Genomic DNA, 8,899 nt, shown 5'->3' with positions numbered 1-8,899 from the left:
AAGCTGTTGGTTAACGTTAGTTCCTGTTTAAAAGAGTTTAAATTTGTGAGTCTGGTCAAACTTGGGCGACCATATTATATACGTTAGTTGAAGTCACGGGACCATTTTCGTTGATAAGAAAGAGAGCGTTTTTCTACCGCCGGGAGCAAAAATATTTTTTTTGTTTTGTTTTGTCAACCAACATGACAGCCCTGTTACGTGATTGCAAACTAAGAATAGGCCAGTTTCGAATAAACCCTTCCACGGTTTTTCCAACGTTTGACCATAGTTAATAGAGGGAATGGTTCTGAAACCCGACAAAGTTCTTTGTTGTATGTTTTTGTTCTCTTTTTTGGCCTTGACCCTGCACAAAACACAATAGTTGTTTACTCCGTACTGAGGAACTAACCAATAGAAACGTGCTGGTTACGTAATTCATGCATAACGTATGAACGCAAAACAAAAGATTGTGCAGGGTCGTGGCCCTTCTAACATAAATCTTGGCATCTTTGTTTGCTCCTTTGATGTTTGCCGGGCTTCATAACCACTCACCTCCATTAGCTATGGTTTGACCAAGCAAAGTACTTGCTTCTTTTGAACATGGACGCAAGAGATGGAGCTTCTGAAGGTTGCAATTACATTGCGCTGATGCGATGTAAAAAGATGAAAAGTTAAAACGGTGTCTGACGATAGCAAAAGATTAGTCTGTTAAAATTGGTTGCATTGGTTTCATGGTTTTAGCAAAGACCGCTTGGTTCATTTGCTGGGCTGCTCGGCAAGCGTGATTACTTAGAAAATTTTCGTCCGGGACTCGGCATCATAAAACTGGGATTCGAACTAACTGTGCCGGCTTGGTTGTCATGAAACCGCAACGTTGACTGTTTTTGTTGCGTTTATAACTAAGGTGCCTCGATAATCAGGCCCTTAACGTACGGAAAAACGGGCAACAAAAAACACGCAACTTGTCATGCAACAACACTGCAAAACAAGTTGAATAGCGATGTTGCGTGTTTTACCACCCATATCAAACCTGTCTTGCAACAAATCAGGTTGTTAACAGGATTGAACGTGGCTAGAAAAACGCGCAACATCGCTTTTCAGCTTGTTCTTCAGCAATGTTGCAAAACAAGTTGCACGTTTAGGTTGCCCGTTTTACCAAAACTTTAGTTTTTTAGCCAGATTTTACGCCCTCTCCCTTGACCTCACCGATTTTTCAAAGCTCCCTGAACCCACACACCCAAAATTTCACCCCCCCTCCAAACATCTTCATACCCCTTTCTCCATATTAATAAATGTTTAATGTCTGAGTGTCTTTACACCTGATATAGACAAGGCTAAATTTTTTAGACCATTACCTCAGTGTGCAGTTTCATGAAAGTGTTGATTCATGTGCGAAAGACTGAGTGGTCTCTAAGTGGTCACTTACGAGAGCTTAAAAACAAAAAAAAGTCCCGTTGGGTAATCCTCAAAGTGGTCGGGGTCGCTTACGATAGCTTTTCATTAAAACGTTTAAGTCACAGTTCAAACGGGGTTTCACAAATGTGGTCGTAACAAGTGCTGGATGCTTACGAGAGTGGTGGCAAGAAGAGCTTCGACTGTACAACTCTACACATAAAAGACATCTCGTAAACTTCGTAAAACAACGCCCAAATATACGCTCCCAAAGCGTCTTGTTTTGAATTATTTCTGTATTGATATAAAGTGCAAATTAAATATTAAGGGCCTGTTTCCACGGGGGTGGGGGAACTCAGGTAGATGAGGTAACCCGCTTCGGTGGGGTAACCCACCTGTCCACATTAATCTCTCATTTTAATTTGATCACGTTTACATCATAATAACAATAATAATAATAATAATAATAATAATAATAATAATAATAATTTTTTACTTCAAAGTATAGCTTCTCAAGTGGTGTAGGTTACGCTATGCGCCCTATACTGCTTACAATGTGGACAACATTCCAAAGTTTCATACTGCGACATAATAATAATAATAATAATAATAATAATAATAATAATAATAATAATAATAATAATTATGGAATTTATATAACGCTTATACATCGCTGTTCTAGGCGCTTTACAATGTAAAAAAGGACATAAGAATATCATTAATCACAAGCTTACATATAACACTACTGTAGATATTGGGAAAGAAAACAAAAACAAATATGATGAAACTAAATGTCATATACCTTTTTAAAAAGAAACGTTTTCAACTTAGATTTAAAAAGATTAACATCAGAACAAGGTCGAATTTCAAAGGGGAGCTTGTTCCATAGTCGGGGGGCAGTAACGGAAAACACTCGCTGGCCATAAGTTTTCATGTTAAAATTTGGTTCTTCAAGGCGTACATGATAGGTGATAGGTGGGATGACCCGCCGCATGTTACCCCACCTATCTGGCCATGGGGTCCCGCACCTCAATGTAAACAGGCCCTAAGTTGTGCATATAACCATACAGCGTAAGATGTTAGCAGACCTTTCACGAGTAAACTCCCGTTAATAAGAACCGGTTGATTAAGAACCTCCTGGCAGAAATTTGCCACTTTAATACCCCAAAATACAAGAACCTGTTTAGCCAAGCAAGATCAAGCAGGTTCTTATATATTGGTTGATGTTAAATGATGATAAATAATTCAGTCAACAAGGGAGCGTAACTTTGAGTTGTAAATTTAAATAACAAGAAAAGACTACTAAACTGTACATGGATTCGGAAATCAGAAATAAAAAGTTTATTTATTTTTCTGGTATATAATCAACAATCTATTATCTCCCTCATAAAAATTAAGAACCCACTTAGCCTAAATTGCCATTAAGTACCCCAAAATTAATACGAGAACCCATTTTGCCAGACTTTAAAAAAGTAGTTTCTTATTAGCGGGTGTTCTCTGTATGTATATCCGAACAGGGCAGGGTTTTCATTTTGTAATAACCATGACTTGCAATTTCGTTGTTTGCTTCTCATTTTCTTAGCAGCCAACAAAGTATTTTGATCGAAAAAACACATTTGCGAAAAGCAAAACTCGGCTCTGAAGAGCGGTATAAATAACAAACAGACTCGGTACCGTATACTAATAGAAACGTCTATGTCGAAATAGAAATACTCTACTCAAGACAACTTCAGTTCTAGACTTCTCTGAGTTTGCTTTCTTCCTTTCTGTAAAACGGGAATTCGATTATTACACACACTGCCTTCTATTCCTGATGCAAAATATCGGCATAATTTCTTTTTTGCGTTTTTCTCCGGCCTGTTTGTTAAAAGCTTTAAATGTAGAATCAGAGACAGTCTCTGAAAGACAATCTAAATCCCAGACGAATTGGCGGGCGTTTTTGAGACAGAAGAATCGTGCAAGAGAGATGATAACACGCGCTAAACGAGAGAGGGCGAAGAACAGGTTTATAGTCCTCTCAGCTCGGACCGGCAATCCTTTTCCCCGCGCGTGCTGTTGTGAGGCATTAGTTAGAGTTAATAGAGAGATTAAGATTCACGTCTTCGACAAACGCCAAACATCAGGTTCAAGTTGAAGATTTCTCAGAATAGAAAATAAGCAGATAAAACTGTCCAGGACAATTCCTATGCATGGATAAAACTGGCGCCAAACTGCACTTATTTCTGAGTAGAAGAAATAAACAGTAAACGACAATTAAGGGGAAAACTTGGTCAAGTGGTACGTTTGCGCGTAAATTTGATTCTCTTTATTGTTATCGTCAAACTCTAGTAATCTAAGTCATTTGAAACTGTAAAAGCTTAAAGGAAATCTCTCCTAAAGCGGACCTTCCAAAATAACAATAACAATAAGAATAAATTTCGCTTAGAGTAACTTTACACCTGAGCCACAAATAGCCCCTTAGCAGGTGCTTTAATAGTAAATACAACCTGGAAGTGTGCCTGAGATGTACTTGACAGTGGGGAAGTACAGATTAATCATTAAACAGGACAAGACTCTTTGTCACTTTCTTGAAGCGTTTGATAAATTTAAGTTATACTGCCTTTTAGTGCTTCTCAGGTTTGAAACATACTTTATTTTAAATACTTGATTGGGAGATTTTCCTACTTTTTCATACAATTCAACTCGCCAAATCTTTACCCTTTCATAAGCCAGAAGCTTGAAAAACTAGTACTCGTTTCAAGTTTTGCCTCACCGTACTATACCGAGCACCCCTCTTCTCCACGGTCGTCACTATGCGAAAAAAAAGGTTGCAAACGAAATGATTTTATTAGGCGTTTTTTGTTAGTGAATCGAATGAACTCTCTTTTTAATTAACATCCAAGCTTTAGTTATCATGAAAAAAGTCATAAAGTTATTGTTAGGACGAGGGAAAGAAACGACAATCGCCGTAATAAACTACGGTCTATATATTGGTACAGCATTGGGTTGGGACACATACCTCCGCCGGGAAAAGCAAAAGGTCTAATTATGGCCATCTGTCAACTTAATTAACAGTGTTTTCTTTTTTTCGTCATTATTTCCTAATACTGCACTGAGCTTGATAATGATATATATTGTCACAATATATGGTTACAGTGGAACCTCGAAACCAACGAAGTCCTTGGTATAACGAAAGATATTCCTAGCCTCAGTAATAGTAAACTACTGATGGAAATGAGAACCTCGATATTACGAAGCCCCCTTACAGCGAACATATCAGTCCCTTGGCCCTTCGTTACATCGCCGTTCCACCGTATTTGTTCCTTTTTCTTTTAATACCGATCTCTCAGCGTCAGACAGCAACTGAATTCTTAAGTCATGGTTTCTCCTTGTGATGTTAAAACTTCCTGTTTAACCTGTCAAAAATTTGAAAGTCCCGTCGAATACACTAATTTATTACGTTTCCTTGCTTGCTATTACACGCCAGAAAACACTTTAAATAATACTAAACTATACGGTCTGTTATGGCTAGCCTAGCAGAGTAAGCGTACTTTGGTGCGTACTTTAATTTGAATACGACTGACAGAACTGATCATTTTCACTAACTGAAAACGGTGTAGATAATAAACGACTGTAGAGTCATTTTAAAGAATTTTTACACAGCTTCTGAACTATGAATAAATTTTATGCCACTAGCAAACTGATGAAAATTAAAAGCAGGAAAATTGGTCCTCTAATTTGAATGGAATTGCGCTAAAGGAATAAAGATACTGATATTTTAAAATGATTCAGGGACAATAGCGAAATTAGATTAAAAAAACGACTTAAAACAGTTCTGATTCGAAAATGTTCGATATATCTGCAGTCCTATAGTAACTTACAGTTACGATTCGATTTTGTTTGAAGACTAAAACATTATTTCATACATTAAAAGCAGCAAGCTAAACCGGCAATTAGGGACCAAAAGCAGGCTTAACAATAATGACAGACGACCCGCTTAAAGGGACAGTGTCCCGATTATGCGCACGCGCGAGCGTCATCTGTTTTTTCTTCAAAAGACAATAGAACTGTCATATTGACTCGACAAGATTTCCTTCCGGACCGCACCGCCGACAGAGATTTGTTGTTTATATTCTCAAGTAATATTTTAGACCTCCAAAGAAGTCTTTCGTCTTATATAAAAATTTGGCTCGCGGTTCGAAGACTTATCGCGATTTTATCGCTAGCTGGGCCGCCACGCGACCCGAAAATCTCGTTCCGCTCACTTTAAAATTTGAAACTCGTGTCAGAGGTCAGTTGTTCCAAGTCTAGTAATATCTGCCTGAATTGCTCGCGTTCTAGCCTCAAACGTTTGAAAGGCATAAATAAAAATGCAATCTCAACGCTATGAATCATCAGAAAGGTTAGTCAAAAATTATATGATGATTTCATGGCACTAGTTTTTCTAAACATATAGCGCCTGTTTGTTTGATTTTGTCGGCCGTTAGGGAGATTCATTTAAAAAAAGTTTACTAACTCGTCGTTGCAAAACATTCTGCTTTACGAAGCTCCCCTCCACAAGATCTCCTCAGTCACATCAATGTCTCAATGGTTTCTTTCTTACAGTCTCTATTGTTGCCGTTTCATTTCTGCGTATTCCTTTCACAATTATCCGAGCTTGTATGGAAGCTAGCAGAAGAAATAAGCCTTCAATCGGCATCAAAGTGCTTCCAATCTTTTGGTCCTCCGGCCAACGGCAATAAAAGTAACGCCCAAAAATCCAGATTTTGCCCAAATCGAAACTTAACAGGAACAATATATCATTGATCTGTAATCCTGAGAAGTTTTGGTGTCGTATTGAACCCGGTCAAGCGCGATGCAAACGGATTTTTCAAGGTTCTCTTACTCTCCTCGCATCTTTTGATTTCGCGACATCCTGTCCAAAAATCAAAGTTTGGTGCATGCGCAGTAACGGGATACTGTTCCTTTAATATAATTTTACAAAGGCTTCTCATAGCCTGCGTATCATAAATCGCTAAATTGCTATTATCAGCTTATTCAAAATTTGAATTGACTGTTATATAATTTACATATATTTTCGGAAACAGGACTGAACTTGTGTCCTGATACAGCTAGGCGATGAGCAAAATGGATGATAAGTTAGGCCAGCACCAAATGGTTCTGCATCAGGCACCCAGTTATAGCATTCTAGTTTAAATAAAGTTTTATTCTTTTTTCTTGAGATTGTGTGCAGAGGCCTATTCACGAGCAATAGGCATTAAAAATTAATAAAGGGAAAGCCATTAACTATTAAGCTAAAATTACAGTTCAGTGTATTAAACAAAAATAAGGAACTTCAATTGCAGTGTCTTAAGAAAGGGAAAAACAAGTACTTCAGCAATAATTATCATTAGAATCAATATTCTTATTTTTTTCTTTATCTTTGATTTCTTGTTTCGTTTGTATTTTGTGAAATTTCCTGATCTGCGGGTTCTAAGCCTGATCTACAGAACACTGCCATTAATGAATCCCTCGGCTGCTTCACTCGCCATCCACATAAATAAGAGTTTGCAATAGCACTTAGGCATAAAAGGAAGTCTGCAAACTTGTGGCATACGAAAAACCATGAAGTTTCAGTACAACTTTGGCAGTTTGCCTCAATAACTGTCATTACAAGATAGGGGATCTGGGTTATTACCAAGGCAAGAAGTATGAGGAACGCAGTGAAGGATAATTCTTTCTCGCTGTTCAGACGCCTAATTTGTTCTTCATCTTTTTGAGACGTTTCGTCTCGTACTGGAAAGACTTTTCTTCTTTTGCGTAAAATGAGATAGATGAAAAGGTAAATAATTCCATCAGCCGTTATGGCAATGGTAACAAACAAATGAACATCCACCGTGTCGTAAATTTCATCAGCAACGTCCGCTAGCTGAATTAAACTGAACGCCATGCAATAAAACCAGGCGCAAACAATGACAATGGCCGCGTGAGTGTTCTTGACGGAGACGCGGTAAAAAATTGGAAAAGCGACAGCAAGAAGCCTGCCAACTGACACGGCAAATATCAACACGGTAGCAGAGTTATCGATAAAATAATCGATGATGGGGTAGAAAGTTGTTTCGCCGTCTTTGTCCTTGACACAGTAGAATTCTATTCTTGCTGAAAGGGGGTCAAGAACGGCTCCAAACAGAAAATCGGTCATCTCCAATCGCGTCATGTACACTGCAAGTGGTCGCCGAAAGCATTTTAGCAGATCCTTGAACATCACGTACAGCAACAGGCCGTTGAATGTATTAAACCGTGACGATTGATGCACTAAGATACTGTACGGGACTGTGGCAGGCGAGGTTGTCACGTTTTCCATAGCGTAGGGCAACTGTCAAAAACCACTGTGGAAGTCTCTAATAGATAGACAAAAATGACACTGCAGGCGTGGGCAGCTGGTATAAATGATGACACAGTCACCGCTCGATTTTTATATAATTTAAAAGGAACAAAGCCTATGACACTTAGGATGCGAAGCGGAAGTGTTGCTTGACCACAGGTATCCCAGGCGACCAGGCCATGTGTCCAGTGATCCGGGTTTAAAGATCATCAGTAGCAGGAGCCTTCATAATTTCTAACAAATAAATGGAAGGCTTTTCTTCAATATGTAGTCTGTTCGTTTCTCTATCTGTGATAATTCGTGTTCGTGTTTTAGTGAGCTTAATTTGATATTCCTCGTATTGCCACGCACGATTCAGTGTTTTTTTTTTACCCCGACTCCTAAGCACTCATGTGTACAACTTCTTCCCCAGTACTTTTCTGCAAGAAATCTCGGGGCCCTGTTATTGGCTATTTGAAAAAGACACTCCAGTACCGCGGCGCTTTCCATTCAACAAAAATTTTGGTTTGAAAATTCAAAAATTCCACGTGCCCAATGGAACGGTTCATTCCGGTTTCACAGATCCGTTCCAAGCCACAGCGTGTTTGCCTATTGTTCCTACTGCAAGCAGGATACAAAAGAGCGGTACTGGGGACACAAATTTTGTCAAATGGAAGGGACTTTTCGGTCGGACCGACCGAAATGAGTGGACTGGTCAAAGTGAACCACCTTCAAAGGTGGTCCCAAATATTCCGGTGGTTCATTCCATTTGATTTCTGAAAAAAAGTTGCGGATATTTGGGCTGAATGGAAAGCGCCCCAGAAAAACTGGGTGCAATAAATTTATGATGTATGAAAAGTGACATCAAAGTTCATGCTTAACAGTAGAAATAGAAAGAAGTCACTGGCCTCGCGATCTAACGCCGACCTATTATCTATCTTAACAGAATCTTACGCACTATTTATAAAAGACCAAGCTAATTAATGATCCGTTGAGTATCACTTCCGTTTTCTTTGCAGTAAAGTAAACGAAAGTAAGCTTTTTCATACCAAAGATTTACAAACCTCTTGGTAAACTGGTAGAAACCACGGCTACAATTTACGGTTACAAATCATATTTTACGCCCAGTAATAAAGTAACTTCGCCCGAAAAGGAAAGCAAAAGCAGCTATAAAGGAAGAAGAAGGAAACAGCTGGACGAAAAGAA

General features: G+C 38.7%; 1 pseudogene; it reads right to left on the bottom strand.

Moving 5' to 3' along the window:
* Positions 1-6,322: 6,322 nt before the first annotated feature.
* On the bottom strand, positions 6,323-8,203 carry LOC140948975 (uncharacterized; annotated as a pseudogene).
* Positions 8,204-8,899: the final 696 nt, after the last annotated feature.

The sequence above is a fragment of the Porites lutea genome, chromosome 9 (genome assembly GCF_958299795.1).
Source record: "Porites lutea chromosome 9, jaPorLute2.1, whole genome shotgun sequence".
NCBI classification, from domain to species: domain Eukaryota; kingdom Metazoa; phylum Cnidaria; class Anthozoa; order Scleractinia; family Poritidae; genus Porites; species Porites lutea.
Note: the sequence above shows the minus strand (reverse complement) of the source record. Positions and strands in the feature narration are given on the sequence as shown.